Here is a 17,393-nt window from a genome sequence, read left to right as displayed (position 1 = left end):
AAATGTAAACGCAAATATTTAAACAAGCCCAAATGAGTGTTCACAACATACACGTTTTCAGATTCATCATCTAGTTGTATTTGAAGATATCAGTCGTGCAAATCAATTTTAGAAAAGTAGCGACCAGCGCCTAATCTGTCCATGAGATCCTCTGGGCGTGGCAATGGATAAGTATCAATCACGGTTTGTGGGTTGACTGTAGACTTAAAGTCAACACAGAGGCGAATGCGATCTGATGGTTTTGGGAGCAGAACCGGTGGACTTCTCCACTGACTAGCTTGTAGGGGTACAATAGTTCTGCTATCTTACTATTCTTTAAGTTCAACAGCGACTTTGTCCTGTAATGCAATGGGAACAGTTCCGGGTTGGCAAAATTTCGGCTGAGCATTGCCTTTCATTGTAATAAGTGCAACAAAATTGTTAGACTGTTCTAGACCTTCAGAAAAAACACATCGACCTGAATTAAAAGGCCAAACAAATCAAATGAATGAAGGCCAAATATCTTCTCACAATCGCGTGATTGTTCGAGTAGCCATGTGAGAGTCACAGTTCGCGTATGCGAGCGATACATGGCAGGCAAATTCCATTTTCCGAGAATAGGAATGTCTTGTTCATTATAAGGCGTCGGGTGCGTCTAGTTTTAGACAGGCGCGGGGAGCCTAACAGTTCATATGTGTTACAATTCTGCAATGTAACAGGGGCACAATGTAACAGAGGCACCTGACTCCAACTGAACACTCACACGTTTTCCACTAATACACAAATGAACAAAAAGTTTGTTTGACTGGTACAACACTTAAGAAACTGTTCGCTTGCCAGTTTTGCTAATAGCCAGCAGCAGACTTTGAATACAATGCATTGATTACATGGGCGTGTGACTAGATTTGGGTGAGGGGGGAGAATTCTTATGTTTGTTCTGTTAGAAACATACGGATTGTACCAGACCTTTCTTGCCAGGAGCGTGACACTGTGCTTGTCTGGATGGGAAATCTTGGCGTTTGTGCCGTGAATAGCACCGAGGGCATGACTGAATTCTGTTCCCCTGTTTGGAGAACTGTTTACGCACCGTGGCACACGCTTGCTGTCGTTTCCTATTGGGCCAATTGCAAGCAAGGGAGGACTCGACCCGCCAAGTTGGTGGCTGCTCACATTGATCAGCCGACACAGAACCTGAATCATATTGATCTCGAATTTACACTATGTGCTGAAATTATGGATCTGACTGTGTCAGAATCTGTTCTCTAAGTTTTACATCAGTAACATTGTACAAAATTGCATCACGCATCATAATATCTGAATATAAAGCACCGCAAACACATTTGCATTTGTATTTCCTCCCCATACTCTGCAATTCTATTACCAACTCGTGATAAGTTTGTTCCGGCCTTTTCTTGCAACGAAAGAATTGGTACCTAGCTGCCACCACAGTCATAATAGTTACCGAATCTACAACCTGATCATAGGAAAGTTCACTTGGAGTGGCGTTAGGAAATAATTTCTGATTGAGGCGAAACACTGCACTTCCTACCGTTGACAAAAAGTAATGCAGTTTCACAGTACCTGAACATTGCGAGCAGTGATGTGGGCTTTATACGGTTGCAACCACTCGCGCCATTCCCGTCCTTTTTCGCTAAAATGGCGAAAAGGCGGTATGGCTTTCGGAGGTACAGGTATTGATAGTTGTTCTGTTGGGCGCGCAGCGTTCGTGGCTCGATTCACCAGGAGCTGCTGTACCATGTTTATCAGAGTGGCTGTCTGCTACGTCTGAGCAGCTGAGGAGCCTCAGCAGGGGGTGAGAGAGGTGGGTTGCTCATACTGCAATAGGCAAATGCAATAATCAGACAATGCTAGCATTAAGAAGAAGCACAAGCTGTTTCTTCTATTACCCATGGTTTCTTCGTAGTTACCTTCTTTGTACATATGTTTTTCTGTCCAACATCTGTAATGATCCTTTTCAGAAACGTACATTCCTCCTCAACTGAACTGTCTACTGAGCTAGTTCTTATTGCTGTATTTATAGCCTTAGAGAGCCGGCCGAAGTGGCCGTGCGCTTAAAGGCGCTGCAGTCTGGAACTGCAAGACCGCTACGGTCGCAGGTTCGAATCCTGCCTCGGGCATGGATGTTTGTGATGTCCTTAGGTTAGTTCGGTTTAACTAGTTCTAAGTTCTAGGGGACTAATGACCTCAGCAGTTGAGTCCCATAGTGCTCAGAGCCATTTGAACCATAGCCTTAGAGAACTTCAGGCGTATCCCGTCATTCCTTACTACTTCCATATCCCACTTCTTTGCTGATTGATTCTTCCTGACTAATGTCTTAACCTTCAGCCTACTCTTCATCACTACTAATTGTGAACTGAGTCTATATCAGCTTCTGGGTATGCCTTACAATCCAGTATCTGATTCCGGAATCTCTGTCTGACCTTGATGTAATATAGCTTAAATCTCCCCATACTACGCGGCCTTTTCCAGAGTATACCTTCCCCTCTTGTGATTCTTCAACAGAGTATTCGCTATTACTAGCTAAAATTTATTACAGAACTCAATTAGCCTTTCTCCTGTTTCGTTCCTTGTCCCAAGCCCATGTTCCCCTGTGACCGTTTTTTCTGCTCCTTTCCCTACAATTGCAGTCCAGTCTCCCATCACTAACAGATTTTCATCTCCCTTTACGTACTGTATTACCCTTTCAGTATCTTTATATACTTTCTCTATTTCTTCATCTTCAGCTTGCGACGAAGGTATGTATACCTGAACTATCGTTGTCGGTGTTGGTTTGATGTCAATTCTGATAAGAACAATCCTATCACTGAACTGTTCATAGTAACACACTCCCTGATCTACCTTCCTACTCATAATAAATTTTGCTCCTGTTATACCATTTTCTGCCGTTGTTGATATTATCTTATACTCATCTGACCAGAAATCCCTCTCTTCTCTCCATTTCACTTCACTGACCCCTGCTATACCTATATTGAGCCTTTGAATTTCCCTTTTCAGATCTTCTAATTTCCCTACCACGTTAAAATTTCTGACATTCTACGTCTCTACTCGTAGAAAGTTGATTACTCAATCTTTCCCTCATTGCCACCTTCCTTTTGGCAGTCCCCGCCCGGAGATCCGCATGGGGGAGTATTCCAGAATGTTTTACCAATGGAGAAGTCAAGAAAACACATTTTCAATTGCAGGCCATATGACCTGTACATACACGTTACGTGTCTTTAATGCAGTGGTTTCCATTGCCTTCTGCATCCTCATGCCGCTGATAATTGCTGATTCTTCCGCGTTTAGGGACAGTTTCCTACGCCTAGGACGACAGAGTGCCCTCAACCTCTGTCCGCTCCTCCGCCCTCTTCGACAAGTAAGTTGGCAGAACGAGGGTTACATCTTATGCCGGAAGTCTTCAGCCGCCAATGTTAATTATTAAGCAAAATTTAAGTAGTGGCAGGATTCGAACACGGGACCGAGGACGTTTTGATTACTAATAAAAGACGCTTCTCCTAGAGATACCACAAAACTAAATGACTGTGTTACACAGACAATGAGTTTGAGAAGATTACATAAAGTGACTATGAATAATCTCCCGTATGTGTTGAAATGACATAAATATAGTTTCGTTTCTCTATGTTTTGTGCTTCGTTTTAATTACTCATACCTTTGTGATGAACATTTGTTGTACTACCATACATCATGTTATTTGTATCGTACCAAAACACCTTCAAATTATAGCGCAGTAAATGAGATCCTTCTGTACTTGAACAAGCCATCACTTGCTTTAATCATAAATATATGGCTTGGTGATGCTAAATGTAATTAGTTCTACATAAAGAAAAATATTATCTTCACAGTAACATTCACCCTTAAGTTATATATAAGAGTTAGTGAATTTACTCATAGCACTTTTATTGCCTATGCCTTTAGCCACTTTCACAACTCAGATTAATAACCAAATTAATTAATATAATAAGACTGAACCTTCAATTGCTGGTGTACCCATTAGAAAAGCCATGAGAAAAGTGGAATATTTAAGTTCACAAAATAATGACAACTTTTATCCATCCTTTTGTAATTACAACTAGCTGTAGATCTTGAACAAAAATGACAAACACAAATCAGGAAAGGAATGGTGTTTGATTCGCAAAGCATACATTGGGGTGGAAGCTACACAGATTCTCCTTTTCTTCATCAGAGTCTGACCTTGTTTATATGCATCCACTGTGAGGGCCACCTCTATTCAAATGGATCAGCTACACTACCAACAATGGTTCACCTGAGAACAAGGAGATGTCTATATCATTTAACAATCCCACGCCGGTGCAGCAATATTTTACCCCTCCACCTTGATTCAGGCGGAGCAGAAAACGGTGCGCTGTGGGCGAAGAACGGTGCGTTGCGGAGTCGTGACTATGTGGTCACAGTGTTGGACTGCAAAGTCGGATGTCCAAGTTCAAAATCTTCCTCGTGCACTATTACTTTTTCACAGAATTATGAACTGTCCATTCGGTTACTGACATGTCCGTTCGCTGTATTCTGATACGTGTATGTGTCGTGGTGTAACGTCCGTCTGCAACAGCGAGATGTAAGGAAGGGACCTGCAATTAAAGTTGATTCCACACATCTGCTCTGTCACCAGTCTAAAGAAAGTGGCTTTCGAATGGTAACTGCGAAAGTTTGATGACAAGGTGACAAGTCAACCGAATCCTACATCGGAAAACACGTATGGTGTGTTATCCACAACATTAGTGGCAATAGTTTGTAATACAATGGGATCTCGTATCAACGAATGTAACTTGTACGTCTGTTGAGTGAGTGAAAAATGCCTCCTTGCCAGATTTAGGCGTCTGTATGAATATGAATGTGATCATTTCCAAAGAAATGATGAAAACATAGTAGTTTGTCACATAGGCTGAAACAAATGAAGGCAATAGGTTCACAGTCACAGTGTTTTCCCTGTGCTCTATGAAAAGACATATTTTTTTACGTTGCTGAAGTTTTCCACATGTATACTATCAAGTTCAGCATACGTCCAAGCAAATCTGAAAATGTACTGTAGCTTCGGAGAGTGAAGATGACTGTGTGTGTGAGGTTGATCTCTGATAATAGACACACCATCACGTAAACAATTCTCCTCTGTGAATCTGATCAGTTTTGCAAAATCGCAGAGGCTCTTCACAAAATATGTCACTTCTCTAAAGGCAAACATATCCAACAATTGTACAAGAGCTATACAACTTGGCGGAGGGATAATGATGTCTACTCCCACACTAAAACTGTACAGTGCCTGATTCTCATAATCTGTATAGCTAATGAATAGTGAAACAAATTCTTTTTTCGTGCAAGAAGGAAGTAATCCGACGTTCATTAAAATCTTTCAGTAGTTTTTTCCTCATTTTCCTTAACGAACTTAAATTCAGAATGACTCTGGGGCTTTGCGCAAGTATCCCATTCACCTCTTGCTTTGCAGTCCAAATACAATTTTTTTTCCTGCAAACATAAGTAAAATGAAGGTGAAAGAAATCCTGCTGTCTTAAAGGCATATAGTATGCTGTAACTGTGGGTAGTAGCATGCAGCTGGTGTACACTATATTTAGTGTCGTCTCCTCCAATTAACGATAACGTGCGGGTGGATTTTATTTCATAGTTAAAACTGGACTGATCAGTGTTGATGACATATTCGTCTTCATACTGTTGGAAATTGGCGTTAGTTGCTGCAACAAAGTTCTTGGAACAGTCTACAAGCTCTTTCAGGTTACTCGCATAGTTTATCTTACGTATTTGGTAATCTTTCTGCTCGTAATTTTGTTATTTCGTACTGAGAGTGAATAGATAATGTGGTGAAGCCTGAAACTCAACACCGATTCGTTCAGTATAATGCAGTCCGAAAATTAGTATCTCTGTATGATGCACTGTACTTATTTCTGGCTTATATAAATCGTTTTTATATATGCTCTTCTAATTCACTGTACTTCTGTATACGAGTTCTATCTTGTTCCTCGAGTTCTTTACAGTGTTCAGCTGTAGTTCTTTTCTCCATCCCTTTAAACGTCTTGAATTTATTTGTAACTTGACTCCATAACCTACGTTCGTGTCTTTTAGATGGTCTGGACAATACTCAATACTGGAGCATTTACTTCATGTATCCAAACGAAATGCTGTCAGACTGGCACCACAGCATTTCTACTTCGTGTTCTTCGTACGGATCATCAGCTTTGACATCATCTGGAATATATAGCCCGGCAGCAATCAGCAACGTATCTCCATCACTACTTATTATTTTTCAACGATACAATAATATTTATCAACAATAAAATAATCATACAAATATTGTACAATCATCCGATCCCTTAAAGGAGGATTTCTCAAAGTTCGGACAATATTCATGGATCATGTTATGCCAGTCGTGAGCTATATTTTCTGGAGTCATAATGCTGACGGAATATCATTCGTGAATTTAACACGTCCACGTCCAAAGACAGAAACAGTTCACTGCCAGCCAGGCGGCTTCGTCGACAGGAGTCCCCTCTTCGCAGTGCACTACAGCGTTCCGTTCGTTTGTTCCGTTTTGTTTCGATGTTTGTTTGTTTAGGCGTAGCGTCCTCATGCTACAGCGCGGTTCTCTCACTATCTCACATCGTATCTACGCTTACAGTGGGGTCCGAACAAGTAGTAGATTTGCGTCCGAGATCGTGTGTTTCCACCAGTGCTCGACTGCGAGTACACGTGATCACAAGACGATCATACACCAGACCTACGTACCTCATATTTGTTCTGCACAAATACCACTTTTTATGACTGTTGCGTTTTGGAAGATTTAACGCTTGAATTCCTTTGTTGTAACGTAGTTCACATCGAATTATTTGTTGTTTTCATTTCTGTGAGAGGTCTATGTGGCATCTCGCCAGCTCTCACTATTAATCACATTTACTTGAGATGGTTGTATATTCTTACCACATGACTGGTATTCTATAAGCAATTCATTGTATGACAGTTGCCAAGACTACAGAAAGAGAACAGATACGTCAATGAGCGGACGGACAGTTTATAATTTTGTGAAACAAAAAATAAAAGAGTACCAGGGTGTTACTGTGGTGTCACCGCCAGACACCACACTTGCTAGGTGGTAGCCTTTAAATCGGCCGCGGTCCGGTAGTATACGTCGGACCCGCGTGTCGCCACTATCAGTGATTGCAGACTGAGCGCCGCCACACGGCAGGTCTAGAGAGACGTCCTAGTACTCGCCCCAGTTGTACAGCCGACTTTGCTAGCGGTGGTTCACTGACAAATTACGATCTCATTTGCCGAGACGATAGTTAGCATAGCCTTCAGCTACGTCATTTGCTACGACCCAGCAAGGCGCCATTATCATGTGCTATTTATCTTGTGATGCATGTACCGCCAGACCGATGTTCACCAATTATGGATTAAAGTTAAGTATTCCAGCAGCTACGTACTTTTCTTGCTAGTATAATTAGTTTACCTGTTCCAGACCTCACGCCATCCTGCGTGAGCTTAACGCGTGCCCTTTCGGCTTCACCTCATAGTGGCTTGGCTCTCTTGCCAAGTCACAACAGTTAAGAAAACGGGTTGCCGCTTTGCAGCCCAACACCGTGACCACACAACCACGACGCCGTGGCTATTCCAGTTTGCTCGATGTTGCGCAATTTGAGATTGTACCGCTTACTGTTTCCATTTACTTCTTTTTCTTACAGTTCAATACACTTGATTCCTGTTTTTATGCTTGACATCTGTTCAATTTTTGACGGGCTATCCGCTGGGGCTCATCTTGCCAATAATTCTGAAGATGGTGCCATGTGAGTGGGGGGTTCTCCTTGTTAACAGTGAGACTTCATGCGAAAGCTACTTTTGTCCTTAAATTTTACACAATATAAATTTTCGTTTCATGCTAGGCTGTAGGCAGTTGGAAGTTAAAGTTAGTTTCATTAGGCTTTCTTATCATTTTGATATGAATTTTTTGGCAAATAATTATTATTACATGCTTTGATATGCTACAATTTTATAAGATAAACTTACTTCTCTACTTTATAAATCACCGTTGGACCTGGAGGACGGTTAGAAAATTTTACAAGGTGTACAACGCTGCTTCCGCCGTTTTTTCCCCAACATTTAAGGTTTTAATGCAACAAATTCGTTACACATGTATCATTCGAAGAATTTCCATCGCTGGCCACTACTTTCTCCCATTTTCGGGCAGTGTACGAATCCTGCGTCGAAAAAATTGTTCATCTCTTGAAGCGGTTCACAAATCGATCCAATTTGTGACTTCTTCATGAGGTCAGAAGTGTTGGTCAGCCAGGCCATGCGCCATTGATCTAAATAGGTGATAGTCAGAGGGAGCAGTGTCTGGAGAATACGTCGGGTGGGGTAGGACTTCCCATTCTAAAGTTTCAAAGCGCGCTTTGACCTCTTTTGCAACGTGGGGTCGAGCGTTGTCGTGCTGCAAAATCACTTTATCGTGCTTCTCGCTGTATTGCGACCGTTTGTCTTTTAATGCTCTGCTCAAACGCATTAATTGCATTCGATAACGAGCACCTGTGATTGTTTCACTTGGTTTTAACACCTCATAGTACACGACGCCTAGTTTGTCCCACCAAATCCAGAGCATGATCTTGAGTCGTGAATATTCGGTTTGGCCGTCGACGTGGAAGCATGGCCGGGATATCCACATGATTTTTTGTGTTTTCGGGTTATCGTAATGAGCCCATTTTTCGTCCCCAGTCACAATGCGGGGCAGAAATCCCTTCCGTTTTTGCCTCTGAAGCAACTGTCCACAAACACACAAACGCCGTTCAACACCTTTCGGTGCAGCTCACACGGGACACGTTCCTTCTTTCTCAATCATGCCCATAGCCTTGAGACGTTTTGAACTGGCTTACTGTGTCACTCTCAATGTGTTGTTGTTGAGTCCTGAGATTGGTTTGATGCAGTTCTCCATGCTACTCTATCCTGTGCAAGCTTCTTCGCCTCCCAGTACCTACTGCAACCTACGTCCTTCTGAATCTGCTTGGTGTATTCATCTCTTGGTCTCCCTCAACGATTTTTACCCTCCACGCTGCCCTCCAATACTAAACTGGTGATCCCTTGATGCCTCAGAACATGTCCTATCAACCGATCCCTTCTTCTAGTCAAGTTGTGCCACAAACTTCACTTCTCCCCAATCCTGTTCAACACCTCCTCATTAGTTATGTGATCTACCCATCTAATCTTCAGCATTCTTCTGTAGCACCAAATTTCGAAAGCTTCTATTCTCTTCTTGTCTAAACTATTTATCGTCCGTGTTTCACTACCATACATGGCTACACTCCATACAAATACTTTCAGAAACGACTTCCTAACACTTAAATCAATACTCGATGTTAACAAATTTCTCTTCTTCAGTAACGCTTTCCTTTCCATTGCCAGTCTACATTTTATATCCTCTCTACTTCGACCATCATCAGTTATTTTGCTCCCCAAATAGCAAAACTCATTTACTACTTTAAGTGTCTCATTTCCTAATCTAATACCCTCAACATCACCCGACTTAATTCGACAACATTCCATGATCCTCGTTTTGCTTTTGTTGATGTTCATCTTATATCCTCCCTCCAAGACGCCATCCATTCCGTTCAACTGCACTTGCAAGTCCTTTGCTGTCTCTGACAGAATTACAATGTCAACGGCGAACCTCAAAGTTTCTATTTCTTCTGCATGGATTTTAATACCTACAACGAATTTTTCTTTTGTTTCTTTCACTGCTTGCTCAATATACAGATTGAATAACATCGGGGAGAGGCTACAAACCTGCCTCACTCCCTTCCCAACCACTGCTTTCCTTTCAAGCTCCTCAACTCTTATAACTGCCAGTTGGTTTCTATACAAATTGTAAATAGCTTTTCGCTCCCAATATTTTACCCCTGCCACCTTCAGAATTTGAAAGAGAGTATTCCAGTCGACATTGTCAAAACCTTTCTCTAAGTCTACAAATGCTAGAAACGTAGGTTTGTCTTTCCTTAATCTAGCTTCTAAGATAAGCCGTACGGTCAGTATTGCCTCACGTGTTTCAATATTTCTACGGAATCGAAACTGATCTTCCCCAAGGTCGGCTTCTACTAGTTTTTCCATTCGTCTGTAAAGAATTCGCGTTAGTATTTTGCAGTCGTGACTTATTAAACTGATAGTTCGGTAATTTTCACATCTGTCAACACCTGCTTTCTTTGGGATTGGGATTATTATATTCTTCTTGGAGTCTGAGGGTATTTCGCCTGTCTCATACATCTTGCTCACCAGATGGCAGAGTTTTTTCAGGACTGGCTCTCCCAAGGCCGTCAGTAGTTGTAATGGAATGTTGTCTACTCCGGGGGCCTTGTTTCGACTCAGGTCTTTCAGTGCTCTGTCGAACTCTTCACGCAGTATCATACCTCCCATTTCATCTTCATCTACATCCTCTTCCATTTCCATAATGTTGTCCTCAAGTACAGCGCCCTTGTATAGACCCTCTATGTACTCCTTCCACCTTTCTGCTTTCCCTTCTTTGCTTAGAACTGGGTTTCCATCTGAGCTCTTGATATTCATACAAGTGGTTCTATTTTCTTCAAAGGTCTCCTTAATTTTCCTGTAGGCAGTGTCTATCTTACCCCTAGTGAGATAAGCCTCTACATCCTTATATTTATCCTCTAGCCATCCCTTCTTAGCCATTTTGCACTTCCTGACGATCTCATTTTTGAGACGTTTGTATTCCTTTTTGCCTGCTTCATTTACTTCATTTTTATATTTTCTCCTTTCATCAATTAAATTCAATATTTCTTCTGCTACCCAAGGATTTCTACTAGCCCTCGTATTTTTACCTACTTGATCCTCTGCTGCCTTCACTACTTCATCCCTCAAAGCTACCCATTCTTCTTCTACTGTATTTCTTTCCCCAATTCCTGCCATTTGTTCCCTTACGCTCTCCCTGAAACTCTGTACAACCTCTGGTTTAGTCAGTTTATCCAGGTCCCATCTCCTTAAATTCCCACCTTTTTGCCGTTTCTTCAGTTTTAATCTACAGTTCATAACCAATAGATTGTGGTCAGAGTCCACATCTGCCCCTGGAAATGTCTTACATTTTAAAACCTGGTTCCTAAATCTCTGTCTTACCATTATATAATCTATCTGATACCTTTTAGTATCTCCAGGGTTCTTCCATGTATACAACCTTCTTTCATGATTCTTGAACCAAGTGTTAGTTACGATTAAGTTATGGTCTGCACAAAATTCTACCAAGCGGCTTCCTCTTTCATTTCTTACCCCCAATCGATATTAACCTACTACGTTTCCTTCTCTCCCTTTTCCTACTACCGAATTCCAGTCACCCATGACTATTAAATTTTCGTCTCCCTTCACTATCTGAATAATTTCTTTTATTTCATAATACATTTCTTCAAGTTCTTCGTCATCTGCAGAGCTAGTTGGCATATAAACTTGTACTACTGTAGTAGGCGTGCGCTTCGTGTCTATCTTGGCCACAATAATGCGTTCACTATGCTGTTTGTAGTAGCTAACCCGCATTCCTATTTTTTTATTCATTATTAAACCTACCCCTGCATTACCCCTATTTGACTTTGTATTTATAACCCTGTATTCGCCTGACCAAAAGTCTTGTTCCCCCTGCCTCCGAACTGCACTAATTCCCACTACAGCTAACTTTAACCTATCCATTTCCCTTTTTAAATTTTCTAACCTACCTGCCTGATGAAGGGACCTGACATTCCACGCTCCGATCCGTTGAATGCCAGTTTTCTTTCTCCTGATAACGACGTCCTCTTGAGTAGTCCCCGCCCGGAGATCCGAATGGGGGACTATTTTACCTCCGGAATATTTTATTCAAGAGGACGCCATCATCATTAACCATACAGTAAGGCTGCATGGTCTCGGGAAAAATTACGGCTGTAGTTTCCCCTTGCTTTCAACCGTTCGCAGTGCCAGCACAGCAAGGCCGTTTTGGTTAGTGTTACAAGGCCAGATCAGTCAATCATCCAGACTGTTGCCCCCGCAGCTACTGAAAAGGCTGCTGTTCCTCTTCAGGAACCACGCGTTTGTCTGGCATCTCAACAGATACCCCTCCGTTGTGGTTGCACCTACGGTACGGCCATCTGTATCGCTGAGGCAGGCAAGGCTCCCCACCAACGGCAAGGTCCATGGTTCATGCCAATTCTTCTTCAGTTTGACGCGGGTCTTCACTCAGCAGTGTCTTCAATTCTGTCGGCCGTTGTGGCAGAGCGGTTCTCGGTCCTTCAGTCCGGAACGGCGTTGCTGTTACGGTCGCCGGTTCGAATCCTACCTCGGGAATGGATGTGTGTGATGTCCTTAGCTAAGTTAGGTTTAAGTAGTTCTAAGTCTAGGGGACTGATGACCTCTGATGTTAAGTCCCATAGTGCTCCGAGCCATTTCAACCATTTCTTTCCAATTCTGCATCTTCAAAAACATTCTGTCTTCCACCACTATGCCGGTCTACTACGTTAAAATCACCGTTCTGGAAGCGTTGAAACCACTCACGACACGTTCTTTCACTAATAACGTGCTTACCGTACGTAACTGAGAGCATTCTCTGAGACTCTGCGGCTGTTTCCTTCATAGTGAAACAAAACAGTAACACCTCCCACAAATGACGAGAATTAGGCTCGTAAACTCACATTTTCAATCAAGTACAACTTTATGATGCGGACACAAGTCGACTAATGTTTGAATGAGGTTATGTTGACTGAGGTCCAAGCTAATTGCCTGACGTCTGCGATCTGTTTCTTTCGACCGCTACTTATCGTTGTCACCACCTATCGGCAAACGGCGGAAGCAAAGTCATACACGTTGTAGAACCAACAAAGATACACAAATGGACGGTAGGCGAAAATTATTGACTGCCCCTGCTGTAGCACATGACATGAAGGTATGCTCTCTTATGTTGATATGGGTCGCACGAAGTATCACTTGTAACACTATCTGAGCAAAGGTTTCTTTTTCTGAAGACGCTTAATGTAAAACTAAAGATGTCATCTGAATTGGCCTGATGTGCCAGCAAGATTTCCACTGCTACCGTAAGCGAACTGCAACATGACACCCCAATTCATCAATGGGCTGTCCCATTTCAACACAGTTCCTCAAGTGCAGTGCTAGGAGAATTACTCGGTTACCGGACAGAAGAGTTACCATTTACTCATTTTTAATTATATACAGTTGCTACAAACACTAATGCAGCATGTCTGACACCTGTGTATATATAACTTCATACAAAAACGATTATTTAGTGCTTCTTTGTTAACTGATAACATACAAGTAAAAAACTACAGTGGCCGCAGTCAGTAAAAATGTCAGACTCCACCTTCGCAGAAACTGATTAGAAGAAACTGCATGCTGTGGTAACTGTTTGTATACGAGCTGCTGTAACTCTAATTACACAAAGCTAATTTTGGTGAAAAAGGATTCAGGGTTCAGCAGAAGTTACCATTACAAGAGCTAAATAACTGCAAGGGTCTCTTTGACTACATACATAATTCTGAACTGTTACAGATGTTCAGTGCATGTTTCACACAGCAGATTCAAAAATAATTGCTGAACATAGTACGAATTTCAATTGAAATAGTCATACATGCGACATCTGTTTGTATAAAAGGAAGTGATTTCAGTTGAAACTGTTTTCAGAAATCAAAAAATTTGACGCAGATATACCACAACACCCAAATTTAGTAGTGTGACAAAATTAGGTACACTGAAGGTTTACAGAAAATGATTCTACTGGTAGACGGAAGTGGATATCAAAAGACATTCGACAGAAACTTGTTGCAAGACCTCCTCTCTTTATTCCAGAATTAATTCACATTTAATACATTCGGTTTGGAAACAGTAACGCAATTCGTCTTGAAATTTATTGAGTTATAGTATGGTAGAAGTAAACACGACGATGCATTTAGCTGCTACTTATCCTGAACTAACACCAGCAGCCATCACAGAGGAGATTATGGTGTGTCTAAAATTAAATAAAACTAACTACATAATTACTGTTTCACTGTCGATAGTTAATCAGTATGTAATCAGTTGATGTTTGGTAGTATATGCACAGTGGTTAGACAAAATTATGGAACAACAAAACACAACATATTACCCCGCCTACACTGCGTAGGAAACACAATGGCATTTAAAACAGGTTACAGGTGTCTGGAAGTGGATAAATACGGTTCCTGCATTGTTTACCATTCTTCCTGGCAAGTTCAATAACAGTAGTTGAAGTGTACAGCGATAACGCACACATCTCTCCATATTAGACAACAAAGCCCCAATAATATTGAGAACTGCTGAGTGTAGTTGCCAGAGGAAGTGTGACAATTCATGCCCTCGCTCGAAAGTTACCATGGACGATGCGATCTGTATGGTCTGTTCCTAAAGACTGCAAAGTTGCACATTTCACACCAATATTCAAGAAGGGAAATAGGAGTAACCCACTGAGTTACAGACCCATATCACTGACCTATCTTTGCAGCAGGATTTTGGAACATCTACTGTACTCAAACATTATGAATCACTTTGAAGAAAATGACTTACTGATACACAACCAATACGGTTTCAGAAAATATCGTTCTTGTGCAATATAGATAGCGCTTTCTTCCCATAAAGTAATGAGTGTTGTCGATTAGGGGTCTCACATCGATTCCATATTCCTAGATTTTCATAGGGCTTTTGGTACCGTTCCCCACAAGCGACTATTAGTCAAATTGCGTGCATGTGGAGTATCGTCTCAGTTGTGTGACTGGATTCGTGGTTTCCTCTCAGAGAGGTCACAGTGCGTTGGAAATTATCTGAGGCGATAGGGATTGCGAAAGTTAATTACCACATTAAGCTAAATTGCAGAAGTTGGACTTAACAATAAAGCAACAAGAATGGTAATGTATGCTAAGAAGTGAAGTGCTTCAACTGATCGAGGAACTACGGAAATAAAAAATATAAGTCACTTGTGGATGTAATAAATACGAAATTTAGCAAAGGAAAAGAAAATTGTTTGCAGCAAGTAAGTGAAGATTTCTAAAAATGAATACTTTACGCGAGAACAGTCTTAGCATACACGAAGGTCATAAAAACGTTCGGGTGCATTAAAAACTAGAGTGTCAACACTTAGATTGCAAATCAAATTTCTCGCTTAAACGTGGAGGTCGAAATGTGGAAAGGGCAGACTAAGGAGTCTTACGATACTGGCCCGAAAGAAGAAGAAACGGATGGAAGACTCAGGGGATCCAGTAGTAGAGCTTACAGAGCTTCGGAGACTTTCGAACATGCAGATCACAAGAGACGGACAAAATTTCATCGGAATTTCTAAAAACTCTGAGCAACTGGCAACGAAACGGTAGTTCAAGTTAGCGTATAGAATTTTTGGGACTGGGGACAAGTACCGTCCAACTTCCGGTAGAGTGTTTTCGACACGTTAACCTGAGATACTGAATGAAGATAATGTGAGTACAATGAATCAAACAGTGAATGTATCTCAAGTGCTGACACTAATATTATACGGAAGGATTGGAAAAGTAATGGACGATCAATTAAATAAAGATCGTTTGGCCTGTAGGAAAGGAAAAGACATCAGAGAAACAGTTCTAGCGTGTCGCTTAAGCAGCGGAGGCAGTATTAAGAGTTTAGACAAGTTCATAATATTAGTTGACGTAGGAAATGCGTTCGACAACTTCAAGAGGTGCAAACTCTTTGAATGCACTGAAATGTCGATCTAAGCTATGGAGATGTGCAGGTAGCATACAGTATGTATAAGGACGATAAACGTTTTGACAGATAGGATGAGTAGCAATCTGCAATTATTTGGTGATAACGGTGTATTGTTAGAGGAGGTGTCTTTATTGACTGTAGAGGATGCAATATGACTTGGACAGAATTTGTATTTGCTGTGATGAATAATAGATTTTCTAAATGTAGAGAATTATAGTTTAATGCAGACGAACAGGAAAAAGAATCCTGTAATGTTTGAGTACAGATGAATGGTGGCCTGCTGGACACCGTCAAGTCGATTAAATACCTAAGCATAGCGCTGCACAGCGATATGAAATGGAGTGAAGATGTGAGGCCAGTTGTTGGGAGAGGGACAGGTAAAATTCGCCTTATTGGGAGAATTCTAGGGAACTGTAGCTTATCTGTTAAGGAAGCCGCACATAGGACGTTACTGCGACCCATTCTTGAGTATTGCTACATAGTTTGGGACCCCCACCAAGTCAAGTTAAGGGAAGACGTCGAAGCAAATCAGGGGCGTCGTGCTACATTTGTTACCGGTAGGTTGTATCAACACTCGGGTAGTCTGGATGCTTCGTGAACCCAAATAAGAAACACTGGAGAGAAGACGACGTTCGTTTCGTGAAACATTATTGATTAAGTTTAGCCGCGCGGGATTAGCCGAGCGGTCTGGGCGCTGCAGTCATGGACTGTGCGGCTAGTCCCGGCAGAGGTTCGAGTCCTCCCTCGGGCGTGGGTGTGTGTGTTTGCCCTTAGGATGATTTAGGTTAAGTAGTGTGTAAGCTTAGGGACTGATGACCTTAGCAGTTAAGTCCCATAAGATTTCACACACATTATGAACACACTTGATTAAGTTTAGAGCACCAGCCTTTGAAGCTGACTTCACGATTCTGATACCACGACATGCATTTCTCGCAAGGAGCGCGAAGACAAGGCGAGGGGTATAAGGGGCCGTACGGCAGCATTTAGACGGTCGTTTTCACCTCGCTTCATTAGTGAGTGGAATGGGAAACGGAATGACTTGTAGCAGCCTCCGCCATGCACCGCAGGGTGGCTTACAGAGTCTACATTTAAATGAATCAAGAGGAAATACTAAGAATTGAAAACCAAGAGCAAAGTGTTCGAATAAAAAAGTGTATGCGACTGGAATGCGCCTTGAAAATTGTTGTTCAGTCTGTACTTTGAAGACAGAAGATAGGAAATGTTTGAAAGGTTCAGGATCAAAGGATATCAGTGGTACAATTCGGTGGTCACATTGTGTTCTCAGTGAATGAGAAGAAGATTTACAGAAAGTAAAGAATGGAATGTACAGTCCAATGAGTACAGAACGTGTAATGAGGAATTACGGAAGTAGGATACGTGCAACGATAAGTATCAGAAATGAGATCAGCGATGAACGTATCATGAAAACTGGTGACCACGAGGTAGACGAAGAATGCTGCTACCTCGGAAGCTAAATAATACGTGTCGGAAAAAAAACGGACACACAGAGCAGACTAGAGCAGGAAAAGACAGAATTCCTGGCCAAGGGAAATCTACTGGTGCCAAACATCACTCGTAATTCCAGGATGAATTTTCTAAGAACGTATGTTTGGAGCACAACATTGAGTGATAGTGAATAATGTATTTTAGGAAAATCGGAA

The sequence above is a fragment of the Schistocerca piceifrons genome, chromosome 4 (genome assembly GCF_021461385.2).
Source record: "Schistocerca piceifrons isolate TAMUIC-IGC-003096 chromosome 4, iqSchPice1.1, whole genome shotgun sequence".
NCBI lineage: Eukaryota > Metazoa > Arthropoda > Insecta > Orthoptera > Acrididae > Schistocerca > Schistocerca piceifrons.
The sequence above is the reverse complement of the archived record's forward strand: the minus strand, read 5'-3'. Positions refer to the sequence as shown.